Source organism: Triticum dicoccoides, chromosome 4A, assembly GCF_002162155.2.
Source record: "Triticum dicoccoides isolate Atlit2015 ecotype Zavitan chromosome 4A, WEW_v2.0, whole genome shotgun sequence".
NCBI classification, from domain to species: Eukaryota; Viridiplantae; Streptophyta; class Magnoliopsida; order Poales; family Poaceae; genus Triticum; species Triticum dicoccoides.
This window is the reverse complement of record NC_041386.1, coordinates 285219526-285235003: the sequence shown is the minus strand read 5'-3', so window position 1 is coordinate 285235003 and position 15478 is coordinate 285219526.

Genomic DNA, 15478 nt, shown 5'->3' with positions numbered 1-15478 from the left:
AGGAACACAACATGGCTCAATCAACTCCTACACATGCTAGTGGGTTTTAACTATTTACTGTGGCAATGACAGGTCATGCAGAGGAAAGGGTTCAACTACCCCAGCATAAAGTAGCAGTTGAATCGTTGTTGTCCTAATGCAATAAATGAGAGCATGAGCAAGAGAGTAGGATTGTATCGAAATGAACAAGGGGGTTTGCTTCCCTGGTAGATCAACAAGGAAGGCACTGCTCCTCAGACAGGTACTCTGGAAGGGTCTCCGGAGCAGGACCTATCGAGAAGGAACGGTGTCGGTAATCAATACACAACCATATGCAACAATATGATGCATGATCATGCATGAATATGTGATGCTGATTGAGCTAATGCAACTAGCTTTTATTTGGATGAAATCCATTTGAACCAAGATTGAAATGCATCTCCAAAATAAGCTCTTTATATAAGCCATTTTAGTGTTTCACTTATATAGCATGTATAGGTTGGTTTGTCATGCATGAAAATGGTACAGATGGATAGATTGAATTTTCTGATCATTTTTCATACATAAATTATTTCAATCTGAGCTACGGTTTAATTTCTATGAATTTTTGAAGTTTATAGCATTTTCTGGAATTTCCTGATTTAATTTAAAACCAAAAAAGAAATAACCACGTCAGCACTGCGTCATTCTTGCGTCAACAAGTCAACAGCGCGGACCAAGTCAAACCTGACGTGTGGGGTCCACATGTCAGTGACTCAATTAGTTAACAGGGGGTTTATTTAGTCTAATTAGGATTAGTGGGCGCCGGGCCCACTGGTCAGCGACTAACTAGCTAACTAACCTAGGTTAATTAGAATTAAACTAATACTAACCAAAAAGTTAGGGGGGTGGCCCACGCGTCAGTGACACGAGGGGAAGGTCAAACCCCGGTCAGCGGGTCAAACCCGCCGGCGACTCGACGCCGGCGAGGCCAGACGTGGCGGAGGGCATCGGAAATCGCCTTCTGGCGACCAAACGCGCGGCGGAGACTACCTACGTGATGCCCAGGCTCGCGCGCATCTTGTGGAACATGCGGGAGGCCGTGGGGTGGCCGGAGACGACCCCGGCGAGGTCATCCGCGGCGGCCGGAGCTACGGGAACGGCGGGTTTGGCGCTACGGAGCTCGAGAGGGGCTGTGGAGTGCCTCGACGGCCTCCTGGCGTTGCACTGAGCACGAAGGTGTGCTCGGTCGCGGCCCTAGGTGACAGTGGCCACGGCGGCGACATGAACGGTGGAGCCGAGCTCTCGGCCGCGACGGCGACGGTGTTAGAGGAAGAATTCGAGCTAGGGGAGAGGGGGGATCGACGCAGTGGATCACAGAGGATCTAGTAGGCTTCAAAGCGGGCTCGGGGAAGGCCGGACGGCGACGTGCGGGTAGTGGGGATCCACGGCGGCCGGCGGTGAAGAAGACGATGATGGCGGCTCCCCGGGGCGCTCCGGCTTGCGTGGCTGAGGAAGACGATGCAGGGCAATGGCGCGGAGCTCGTGGGCATGACGAGAGGGCGAGGGGGAGGCGGTGAGCATGACAACGGCGAGCGATGGCGATGGCAGCGTTCGGGCAGCAGCGGGGAAGAGAGCAGAGGAGGAGGGAAAGGTCGGGAGAGAGTGAGAGGTGTTCACGGCGGTGCGTGTCACCCTCGGGTGCCTCCAGCGGCGAGTAGGGAAGCAGGAGGTGGCCGGCGTGTGCTCGCGCGCGGCGACCACGCGCCCTTCGTCCTCCTGGCAAGAGGAGGAAGACGATAGGGGAGGTGGGGATGGGCCGGGCTGGCCAGCCAGCTGGGCCGGCTTCTCTCCTGGGCCAGGTAAGCCAGGTGAGGTTTTTCCCTTTTTGTTATTCTTTTCTATTTCTGTAATTTGTTTTGATTTGATTTTCATACCAAATCATTTCATAAACTTCTGAAAATTATTATGTGGCCTGTTTAAAATTATTCAAGGCCACTTGCAAACTTTCAGAGTTATTGGATCATATTTGAAATATATCAAATATAATTTCCAATGCAAATAATTATTGAATTAATTCCAAAAGTCCAAAATAAATACTTATGAGCTCCTGAAAATGTTGGATTGAATTTTATCTCTGTCCAAGATTTTCAGAGAGCAACATGAGCATTTTCTTGGACCCTTTTAGAGCAATATTTTATTTGGGTCATTTCTAGAATGATTCTGAGGGTTTCGCAAATCCCCATTTCAATTTTAAATGGAATTTAAACATGATGCACAAATGACTAGTTGGTCTAGGTCATACCAGAACTAGGGATGTGACAACTCGCCCCCACTCGAAGAAATCTCGTCCCGAGATTCAGGAGTTGGCGGAAAGAAAGTGGGGTACTCCAGTCGAAGACGATCTTCACGCTCCCAGGTAGCTTCTCTCTCCGAATGATGAGACCACTGAACCTTGAGAAACTTGATGTTATGACGTCGAGTGACATGCTCTGCTTGATCTAGAATGCGGACGGGGTACTCTCGATAAGTGAGGTTATCTTGGAGATCAAGCGTTTCATGGTCCACTCCGCGGATGGAATTCGAGAAGCACGACCTGAGTTGAGAGACGTGGAAGACATCATGAACTCGAGAAAGATGTGGGGGTAGTTCCAACTGGTAGGCAACCTCTCCTCGTTTAGCAAGAATGCGAAAAGGACCAATGTAACAAGGAGCCAACTTGCCCTTGATACCGAAACGATGGGTACTCTTCAAAGGGGTAACCCGAAGGTAAGCCTTGTCACCAACTTCATAAGCCACTTCCTTATGACGACGGTCATACTGGCTCTTTTGACAAGATTGGGCTGTTTTCAAATTCTCACGAATGATGCGAACTTGCTCTTCTGCCTCCTGAATCATGTCCGGTCCAAAGAATTGTATTTCACCGGTTTCTGACCAGTTCAAAGGTGTTCGACATCTTCGTCCATACAGAACCTCAAAAGGAGCTTTCTTGAGGCTGGATTGGTAGCTATTGTTATAAGCAGACTCGATGAAGGGAAGACACTTCTCCCAATTCATACCGAATGAGATAACACAAGCTCTAAGCATGTCTTGGAGAATTTGGTTGACCCTTTCCACCTGACCACTTGATTGAGGGTGGAAAGCAGTACTGAAGGAAAGATGGGTGCCCATGGCAGTTTGGAAACTCTCCCAGAAATGGGAGGTGAAAAGACTACCACGGTCTGAATTGATCTCTAGTGGAACACCATGTAGTGACACTATTCGAGAAATATATAAGTCAGCGAGCTGACTAGCAATGATACTCTCTCGAACAGGTAGGAAGTGAGCCACTTTGGAAAGACGATCAATGACTACGAAGATAGCATTATTCCCTCTCTTGGTCCTGGGAAAGCTGGTGATGAAGTCCATACCAACTTTATCCCATTTCCACTCAGGAATAGCTAAAGGATGAAGGGTGCCAGCAGGCCTTTGATGCTCTACCTTAACGCGACGACAAACGTCACAATTAGTAATGAACTGAGCAATTTATCTCTTCATCCTAGTCTACCAGAACCTCTGGCGTAGGTCCTGATACATCTTAGTACTACCGGGATGAATCGTGAGAGGAGATTCATGAGCCTCCTTAAGGATCAGTTGTCGTAGATGTTGATTCTTGGGAACCACCAAGCGATTCTCAAAGAAAACAACACCTCGATCATCCATAGAGAAACATCGATCAACTCCCTTCTTAATGTTTCTCTTGATGCGGATAACACCCTTATCAAACTTCTGGTCAGTAATGATCTGATCCTCAAGGGTAGGTTTCGCCACCAAAGACTAGCAAGCCTTCCAGGTGATATGCAGCACAGCTAACCTTGTCACCTTCAGCTACGTTCGCAGAACGCAGCTTGAGAGTGATACTACGAAGCCAGTCATCTGCATCGAGTGGTTCAATGGAATGATGGAAGTTAGGTGGTCTCAGACCAATGAAATCATAGATGGTCGCTGACTCCTTCCACTAGGTGCGGTGTTCTCCTCGATACGTGCTAACAAGTGGTTGGTCTCACGCTTGTTCGTCTCAACTTCTAGCATGAACTTTGCCAACGAAGGCTGGTCGGGAGGATCCTCATCCCTACCATCTCCATGGTTCAGGCTACGAGCAACAGAATTTCGGTTAACCGGCAACATCCTGAAGAACAAAACCAAGGAAACAAGGATGGATTTAGCATCATCATAAGGATGTAGAATATAGTACAAGGAAAATACTATCTCTTGAACTCCTAGGACAATTCCGGCAGCATAACGGCAGTAAAATGCTCAAAATGAGACATCCTGCAAATGATGGGGTAGCACCATACTCAACATCATCACTCAAGGTTCTGAGATATTACTAAACAGGCTACACCGGATATACTCGAACTGGGATATGACTCAGATGAACCAATCCTAAGAGACTACGGGGTAGTAACACGTGATCCTAATAAACAGAAGAGGAAGCCTAGTTCCTTAACCCCGTAGGAAAGATAGGATGACTCAGATCTGAAGGCATGAGGTATAGGGAGTAAAAAGAGCCTTATGTTCCCTTCCACAATCAATTCCCCTATATAGCTAAAGAATTTCTAGACTCAACTTCGACCAGGTTGGCTTGGAAATCCTACAGGCAGTCAGGCTCTGATACCAAGGCTGTCGGGACCCCGATTCCAAGTCACATCGATCTAGCCAGTAACAGCTCATATCACTTTGTGGCCTCACACACGGTATTCCCACGGGTGTCGCCTTACCCTGGCCCGGGACCGTTTGCGCCTTTTGGCTCACGTATATGATTGTGTCGCTAGCATCCATATGACAGAGAACCCGGGCCAACATGGCTAGTCATGAACCCTAAGCGGCACTAACCTATGGGGACAGGCATACATGATTCACATCGAGCATGTCGGCCAGCAGCGTGTGAATCCGGGCTGTAGCACTGGGCTAACAGGACTCCGGGGACCCCGGGCTGTAGCAGGCTAGGCAGGACTCCGGAGGTCACCGCGTGACATTTCCCCGAAGGGACAGACACATGAATGAAATGAAACACATGCCGGCCATTCAAGTGTCCTGAGTAGTAGTGCTGGGCTAGCAGGACTCCGTTGAACCGGGCTGTAGCGGACTACTATGGCTCAAAGAAGCACTAGACTACATTTCCCCATAAGAGAGGATGCCAAGGATAAACAACTAGATTGTCGGATCCCACACATAGCAATACACGTCACACGTACGCATAACATGCAAGTATGTGCTGTACAACATGGCATCACAACATAACACAAACTCATATAGATAAAGGCCCAGAAGAGCCACATAACATTAATACAAACAGGGGTCACATGACCCATCATTCAGAGCATACAAGCAACGGAAGCATTACATGTCTGAGTACAGACAACTACAAAAGAAAAAGGCTAAGAGGCATGACTATCTACAAGTCCCTCCGAAGGGTACAAGATCATAGCTGAGGTAACAAGCTACTCATCGAAGTCCAAGTAGTACTACTAGTGAGACAGATGTCTCACCTGCAAAAGATAAATAAAGCAAACGTGAGTACAAAGGTACTCAGCAAGACTTACATCAGATCCTATCATACATGCATTTGTATGAAGAAGGTAATGTGGGGTTTAGTTGCAGCAAGCCAGCTTTGACTCAGTGGCTATCCCGTTCTACGACAACGAGAAACTTCTTTGAGGTGAGGCAGCGCACACGAGTCCACTAATCACCACATCAATACACTACTATGGATTCATCCTCGTCTTCCTACGAGAAAGCCATCCATAGCACTCACACTTGTCTTGAGCATTTTAGAGTATCCACTTTAAGTTGTCTATGTACCACATAAGCATCCAAGAAGTCCATAACCGAGGACACGGCTATTCGAATAGATCATGATAACCCTGCAGGGGTGTACTTCTTCACACACGCTCTCACCACTTATCACCATATACACGTCATGTATCTCGGCAACCTTTAAGCGGAAGCCTGGCGAGGGTGTCGGCCATGACCTGACTAACCACACAAGACTCTAGTCCAGGTTTATCGCCTATTCGGGTTCCATCCGCAAGCAGATCCGGCCGGGGTGTCGCTCATGGCCCCAAATGATGTGTGCAGGGTTCCTAAGCCCACCTCTCCAGATGGATCTACGCTTGGTACACCGTGCCACTTGTGACAAGTCTCTCCCAAGCCCACCTGGCCGGGTGACACTTGGTAGACTACTAACACTACCTATAAACACCAGAAACTATTTGGAACTCCTGGACAGAGATCAAGTTGGCTAATAAGTCGAGAGGGGCACTTAAGCATTCCAATGTGTGGTAGTAGCTGGTCATTGGACAACATACACGGAACTCAGTGCTTAAGGATAGTTCCAGTGAGACAACCCACCATGTACTCCTACATGGCCTCTCACCGCTACCTTTGCCAAGTCGTGTTCACACGCTTAACTCTCAGCACCAGAACATATCGTAACATTCCAATTCATTCCCGATAAATCAGACCTGACATACTCTAAGCAATAGCAGGCAATGCATGGTAGGAACACAATATGGCTCAATCAACTCCTACACATGCTAGTGGGTTTTAACTATTTACTATGGCAATGCCAGGTCATGCAGAGGAAAGGGTTCAACTACCGCAGCATAAAGTAGCAGTTGAATCGTTGTTGTCCTAATGCAATAAATGAGAGCAGGAGCGAGAGAGTAGGATTGTATCGAAATGAACAAGGGGGTTTGCTTCCCTGGTAGATCAACAAGGAAGGCACTGCTCCTCAGACAGGTACTCTCGAAGGGTCTCCGGAGAAGGACCTATCGAGAAGGAACGGTGTCGGTAATCAATACACAACCATATGCAACAATATGATGCATGATCATGGCATGAATATGTGATGCTGATTGAGCTAATGCAACTAGCTTTTATTTGGATGAAATCCATTTTAACCAAGATTCAAATGCATCTCCAAAATAAGCTCTTTATATAAGCCATTTTAGTGTTTCACTTATACAGCATGTATAGGTTGGTTTGTCATGCATGAAAATGGTACAGATGGAAAGATTGAATTTTTCTGATCATTTTTCATATATAAATTATTTCAATCTGAGCTACGGTTGAATTTCTATGAATTTTTGAAGTTTATAGCATTTTCTGGAATTTCCTGATTTAATTTAAAACCAGAAAAGAAATAACCACGTCAGCACTGCGTCATTCTTGCGTCAACAAGTCAACAGCGTGGACCAAGTCAAACCTGACGTGTGGGGTCCACATGTCAGTGACTCAGTTAGTTAACACGGGGTTTATTTAGTCTAATTAGGATTAGTGGGCGCCGGGCCCACTGGTCAGCGACTAACTAGCTAACTAACCTAGGTTAATTAGAATTAAACTAACACTAACCAAAAAGTTAGGGGGGTGGCCCACGCGTCAGTGACACGAGGGGAAGGTCAAACCCCGGTCAGCGGGTCAAACCGCCGGCGACTCGACGCTGGCGAGGCCAGACGTGGCGGAGGGCATCGGAAATCGCCTTCCGGCGACCAAACGCGCGGCGGAGACTACCTACGTGATGCCCAGGCTCGCGCGCATCTTGTGGAACATGCGGGAGGCCGTGGGGTGGCCGGAGACGACCCCGGCGAGGTTATCCGCGGCGGTCGGAGCTACGGGAACGGCGGGTTCGGCGCTACGGAGCTCGAGAGGGGCTGCGGAGTGCCTCGACGGCCTCCTGGCGTTGCACTAAGCATGATGGTGTGCTCGGTCGCGGCCCTAGGTGACAGTGGCCAGGGCGGCGACATGAACGGCGGAGCCGAGCTCTCGGCCGCCACGGCGACGGTGTTAGAGGAAGAATTCGAGCTAGGGGAGAGGGGGGATCGACGCAGTGGCTCACAGAGGATCCAGTAGGCTCCGAAGCGGGCTCGGGGAAGGCCGGACAGCGACGTGCGGGCAGTGGGGATCCACGATGGCCGGCGGTGAAGAAGACGATGATGGCGGCTCCTCGGGGCGCTCCGGCTTGCGTGGCTGAGGAAGACGATGCAGGGCAACGGTGCGGAGCTCGTGGGCACGACGAGAGGGCGAGGGGGAGGCGGTGAGCATGACAACGGCGAGCGGTTTCGACGGCAGCGTTCGGGCAGCAGCGAGGAAGAGAGCAGAGGAGGAGGGAAAGGTCAGGAGAGAGTGAGAGGTGTTCATGGCGGTGCGTGTCATCCTCGGGTGCCTCCAGCGGTGAGGAGGGAAGCAGGAGGTGGCCGGCGTGTGCTCGCGCGCGGCGACCACGCGCCCTTCGTCCTCATGGCAAGAGGAGGAAGACGACAGGGGAGGTGGGGATGGGCTGGGCTGGCCAGCCAGCTGGGCCGGCTTCTCTCCTGGGCCAGGTAAGCCAGGTGAGGTTTTTCCCTTTTTGTTATTCTTTTATATTTCTGTAATTTGTTTTGATTTGATTTTTATACCAAATCATTTCATAAACTTCTGAAAATTATTATGTGGCCTGTTTAAAAGTATTCAAGGCCACTTGCAAACTTTCAGAGTTATTGGATCATATTTAAAATATATCAAATATAAATTCCAATGCAAATAATTATTGAATTAATTCCAAAAGTCCAAAATAAATACTTATGAGCTCCTGAAAATGTTGGTTTGAATTTTATCTCTGTCCAAGATTTTCACAGAGCAACATGAGCATTTTCTTAGACCCTTTTAGAGCAATTTTTTATTTGGGTCATTTCCAGAATGATTCTGAGGGTTTCACAAATCCCCATTTCAATTTTAAATGGAATTTAAACATGATGCACAAATGACTAGCTGGTCTAGGTCATACCAGAACTAGGGATGTGACAGGCTCCTCGACGCGAAGGTCACTAGCGGCGACGGAGCTAGGCGAGGCGGCGACCGGGGCGATTCCGACGGGTGATGCGGTTAACGGGGATGAGCAGCGAGTTGGACGGGGGCTGCGCGTGTTCCAAGAAGCAAAGTGAGGAGGCCATGGTGTTCCTGGCATCGCACTCCGGCGAGGCAGACCTGACAAGGCAGTGGCGCGAGGAGGTTGAGGAGGAACTCGGGGCTACGCTACTGCTGCGGCGAGGGAGGAGCACGGCGCAGGTCTTCTGCTCGCCGGTGGCAGCGTGAAACCAAGGATGACGGACGATGGCTTGGTGGCATTGGCGCTCCTGCGGGCGTTCCTGGTGACGGTGGGGGGAAGATGAGTCCAGCAGGATCCGGAACAGCAGGCGGTGAAGCAGGGCCCGGCGGAGGACAGCGGGGCGAGCAACGACAATGGCGAGCGTCTGCTGCGGGGCTCCATGGCGTTCCTGCGAGAGAGATCAGGGAGTGAGATAGGAGCACAAGGCGGAAAGAGAGAACGAAAGGAAAGGAAGAAGGAGGGGGCAAGGCGCTCATCTGCTGGTTCGGTCAGCCGACGGCGGGGCTGCTGTTCTTGTTTGGGTGGCCGGCGATGACGAGCTCCGACATGAGATGGACACGAGGGGAGGAACTGGTCGGGAGAGAGGTCGAGATCGAGCTCCTCTCGATCTGGAGTGGGTGGTGGCGGTTGGTTGGTGGATTCGAGGGGATCGGGAGGGATCCCGAGGGAGAAGGTGGGGGCTAGTGGATTGGGTCGGTGGGGATAACGAGGAGGAGACGAGGGGAGGCGCTGCGGGATCCAAGGAGGATGGCGGCGCGTGATGGGATGGATGGGACATCTCCTAAAAATTAGGGTTTGGTCGGTTATATATAGCATGTAGGTAAAAGAAGGCGGATTTGGATCATCGGATTGGGATCGGACAGTCGAGAATAAAAGGTTAGGGGAGATAAAAAAATGAATTGAAGATATTAAAGGGATGTTTCGAGATGATCCAAATCCAACGGTGATGACTGCTCGGGTCGGGTTCAGGTAAGTTTTCGGACGTGCGAGGGGTTCTGTGAACTGTGTGGAGAGAGGGGGTCTGACAAAAGGCCATGGAGGCAAGGGGGTTAGGAGGGGTTTTCGGAGCCTCCCATCGCGACCGATGGATCCGATAGACAGGGGAATATGTATGCCTAGGTGGGCTGGTTGTGACCGTGTAGAAGGCCGAGGGCTGCGGGAGAGAAGAGAGAGAGAGACCCGGCAGCAGTTTCCGGAGACCGAAAACGTCCGACGATTTGTCTGACTATATTGTCGCTATAGTTAAACATTGGGCATCAAACGGACTCCAAATGCGATGAAACTTGGCAGGCGACCTACTAACAACATAACAACACCGCATGCCAACTTTCAACCCATTCTGAGAACATTTTCCGGCCACTTATAAAATAATATTCCGGACGTGCCGCGGGCGCGCGCAAGTGTGTCTGGGCTCAGAACGGATAACGGAAGGAACGGGGAGACCGGGATGGATGCAAGTTTTGAAAACATGATGATGCAATGTGGATGATGACATGGCATGATGCAACACGCAAGCGAATGACAAGACAACAACAACGAATAACTGGAAGACACCTGAGGGAAAACGGAAGAGGAAGAGGAGAGGTAAAACTAATTGCTTCTTTGTCAAATGTGTAAAACCAAAGAACCTTACAAGGTTGAACAAATTGAAAGAAGGAATACAACAAAGATGAACACAGTTGAAAACACTCTGTTAGAAAAGAGGAACAAGGAACATTACTAGAACCTTGTAGGTTGAAAGACATAAGAAAAAGGGTTCCAATGGACAAGAAGTACATGCCAGCACTCCGGTTGAAATGAGATGTACAGGGAACGATAAAGATCAATTACGACAACACTCCGGTTGGAAATGGAAGGTAAATAATATGAGCTTGACAAGATGAGAGGATACTTGATGAAATCAACAACACACTGCCTCCGGAACTATTGAAAGAATGGCACAAGGGGTAAGAAAGATTTCAGACGGCACTCTAGTTGAGAAGGGAGGTAAAACTTGATAAGATGAGAGAACTTGAATGGAGAACACGACACTCCAGTTGAATGGATAAGCAAAGGAAAGAACCTGATCTTTGATAAAACGAGATGATGGGTGAAGAAAGCAACATCACAGTGCCTCCGGAATGAAAGAATAGAAGTTGGATCGTCGGAACAAAAGAACAGAGAAGAAAATGACAACTTCTGCCACAAATGAACTTGGAAGGCATCCCTGCAAACAAGGTTATAACGGAGTTATTGGAAAACCAACAACAAAAAGAACAAGCTTGTAGTGGGCTTATGGAGAACATCTCAAAACTATGAGGTGAAATTCTGCCACTAACGGAAACAATAGATTGGATTGATATCAACCAGGATACGAGAAACTTATTTCACCAGGAGGATAAATGAAGAACTTGGGTCATTTATAAGCACCATAAATAGCAACAATCCTTAGGGAAAGCTTTAGGTGAAATATAACCCAAGATAACTCCAACGAAGAGATTGATGGATTTAAAATACCTCATTCTTGACAACACGTGAAACGCGAAACAAGAATGGAAATTGTCAAGAAAAGATATAGCACCACCTCAATAGATAAGGTAGAAAGAATCGCACTTCGTAATGCAAGAAGAGGAATACTTGATCTCCTCAAAACAAACATGTGTTGAGCACCACGTTTATTTTAGAATAAAGCTTGGCGGATCATATCTTCGAGAGAAAACTTGAAGAACAATTGAAGAATGAAATGAATCCTTGACAAACCACCATGTTGAGCCTCCATGAAGAACTCTGGATAGGAAAAGATAACATAAAATAATTGTAGGTTTGGAGCGAACAAGATTGAAGCCTTGCAAAGATTAGATGAAGCTTCGTGATGATATAACCGAGAAAAACTTGGAACTCCAGAAAGAAAGATGAACAAACGAAATCAAGGATTTTGACGAACCTCCAGAATAAGGAATTAACCATTTGGGTGAAACAAGAATAAGAATTATGTTATGCTCATCCTTCACCAATATAAATTGATGACAAGCAACGGAATTGGCATACTACTTATTCTCGTAGGAAGGTTTAAGATAGATTTAGCGTAAACTCAATGAACCACCAGTAGGATTTGGAAACAAAGAATGAATTGATATGATAACGAAGGAAGAGAAATCTTTGAACGAACCACTGTAAGAATTGAAAATGAACGAAGAAAAAATAAATGAACACCGGGAAGAATTAGAAAACGAACGAAGATACTTGAGGTGATGCGGAGCTTCCCAAGATCATCCCCATGGATGCACCCACACCTCCAACGGCACCACTTGGACCAATGACACTAGCCCGAGCCAAAGCTATCGAAGATAAGGTGAACTCACACCTCTCCGAACTTCCACTTTCTATGCATGAGACACGGCTACTACCTAAGTCCGAGATGTTGTGCATGATTAGGTACCAAGAGGGTCCTCCTGAATATGCGCATGAAGACGGACAAGTCCCCAAGTCCACGGATGAGGAGAACCAACGGAAGGAGCCAAGAGCATCTCCCAGGCCCTAGACATCCGGCCAAGGCCCCGGACATCTGGCCCCCGGAGCGCCTTCCTCTACAACTGCTCAACCACCAAGTGCCTATAGGCCCCGAACATCCGGCCCCGCAAGCCCGGACATCCGGCACTTCCCGAGGTCCCGGACATCCGGCCCCCTGCCCGGAAATCCGACCCCCCTGAACCCGAGAGCAACATGGCCAGCTTCACCAGCCCAGACATCCGGCCCTCCTCGAATGCCCGGACATTCGGCCCGATGCCCGGACGTCCGGCCTCCCTGTCTGCGCACAGTAAAGGGCCGAGGCCCGTGTACCCCTTCTACCCCCCTAGACTATATATACTCCATCTCGTACAACTTTCTAGGGTTAGCAAAGGATTAGCTCATATTCTGTGTGAGAGCTTTTCTCATCCACTTGGTTACCTTCTCCTCGGAGATTCGAGCCTCCACCGGAGAAGATCCCCCAAGCGGATTCAAGACCCCTCTTTAGGGAAGAACATCAAGACCTCCCCACAGAGAAGAACCAGTTACCCTTTTGTATCGTCCCTAGTTGACCGTGGACCGTGTATCGTTCTATGTATTTGAGGATCTAGCACATGTGTGACTTGTTCTTGTTAGTTTGAGTGTTCCTCTTGTGTTTCCCCTTGTGATTTCCCTAGTTTTCCCTCGTTTCCCTCTTTGTGTTCCTCGTGTTCTTCGCGGGATCCGCTCCTTTCGTGAAAGATTGGGCGATTAGGGTTCTACCCTACATCATCTTGGTATCAGAGCCACGTTGATCATGATTTCGGAGCCTCCCTTTTGTGTTTCTAGCCTTGTTTTGTTGTTTTTCGTCCTAATTTGAAAATTCCCCACCAAAAATAGCCCCAATTTTTTTTTGTGATTTGTTGGTGTGTTGAGATGTTGTTGGTTTGGATCCGTGGATTTGCTTTGTTTTGAGTGGATCTAGCTTCCCATCCTTTTCCCCCCCAATTTCCAGCCACAAATTCCTTCGATTTTCGCCATGATTTAACCTCCCCACGCGGTGTTCATCCCATTCATCCCCGGATCCAGAGCCCGGACATCCGGCCCGTAGAGCCCAGACATCTAGCCCCACCCGGACATCTGGCCTTCCACCCGGACATCCGGCCCCTGGCAGCCACATATCCATCCACCGCCCCAGTTTCCACCAAATTTTGTTCCGGTGTTCACCATATACCATATATACTTCCGCATACCTCCACCACTTCCGCATAACCCAACCATTTTTGGACCGTTTCCCTCTCCAACACAATTGCTACTTCAAGGTTTGAGAATTTGAGTTGCGGTACCGTATCCTTTTGTGTTTCGGCTATCTAGGTACGGTTCGACATCGACATCATCGTCGCTCATCTTCGCCACAGACGCGTCATCAACAACGACCACCTCGACTACATCTTCGTATTCGTGCCACCATTTTGACACCATACCGGAAGCAAGACCGGTAACCTCATCTTGGTATTGGACGTATCATTCTTGCCATTACATTGATAGCCATCATAGCCTTACTCCCTTGCGTTGCTTACCCATCGAGACTAGCCATTGAGTATTGCCGGCAACGAGACTTGTGCACATTAGTGATCATACTTCCCATAGCATACATACATCATTGTTGCATATATTGGCATCATCTCTTGTGTCACAAAGATGTCATCACATACTCATTTGCTATCTTGGTTCGTCAAGCATTGCATGAGAAAAGAGCTCAAACATCAAAGAGCCAAACAAGCTTTTAAGCAAAGAGAAAAGATAAACAAAGAGCTTTTAAGCAAGAATCATAGCATCTTACAACATTAAGATTGTCATACTCGATCATCTTGGATCATATCATAGCAACAACTTGCATAGAACATATTTGGGATAGAAGTCGTTGTATTTTTGCTAAGTAGGTTGTGCACAAGTTCTTGTATCCGCCTATTGTGCAATCGTGCTAGCGTTTCTCTAGTGTTGTGAAACAAGAGCATTTTTGTGGATTCCACATTTTTGCTCACCCTTGGTTGCACAAACCCACTTATCTTTTTGCGCGTGTGTTTCCGTGTACCTTATATGCTTGGTCTACTTGTTACATTGCATCTTGTGGATCTTTTCCAACATTATTGAAGCTCACTTACAATTGCATCAAATTTTGTGCCACCATCCTAACCATGCTCCTGCAAAAGATTTTACTTGTGTAGGTGTGAGAAACCGACAAGAACTCATACCAATTGTGCTATTTCCTTGTCCTACATTGGAGTGATCCTCGATCCACTTTCAACTTCAGTCAAGGTACATTTGGTACTCAATCTTCTCTTTCTACCACTCACATTTGTCTTGGAATGATGGATAGGCCAAGTACTTCTACCAACCCACTCTTCATGGAGCAAGACGATGACATGAACTCCTTCGTCACCAAGAGTCACCTCTTTGGTGCACAACGTGCTTTGCATCAAGAGTGACAAGCTATGAGTGAATGCATCGACAACCTCGCCGTCGACTTGCGACTCTCCGAGCAACATACAAGGGACTACTTCGACCACAAGCTCGACGATCACAGGCAAGAGAATGACGCAAGGATGGACGAGATTCGCGCTTTGTTGCTCAACCTCTCTTCTTCAATTTCGTCCTCAACAAGAAGGACTCGCTCAAGTCGACACTCCGACTTCACCCTCTCCGGCTCAAGTACATCGACATCGAACACTCTACGCCGTGCTGCGCGCACCGACCGTCAAGCAAGCCTCAATCACCTACGAGACACCGACTCTCAAGAGCGCCGACAACGTCACACTCAAGAGGCCTTTGCGCTAGCACGAGAACGGCAACGACAACGCCAACATGAAGAGGAAGAGTGAGCACGTCTACACCAAAATGCTCAAGATGCCGAGGCATAACGTCAAGAACAACAACTCTATGACGCTCAAGCACTTGCGGCATAACAAGCTCTACGCGATTCGAGTCGAGCCGTTGCCGACCGAAGCCGACAAGCACGTGAACAAGAGGAAGCACTTCACGAAGAAATTCAAGAATGAAGATTTCAAGCTCGCGTGCACCATCAAGTTCCTCCTCGAGCTCGACAAGCTCCTCCACAAGCTCGCCAAGAACAACAAGTCAATCAAG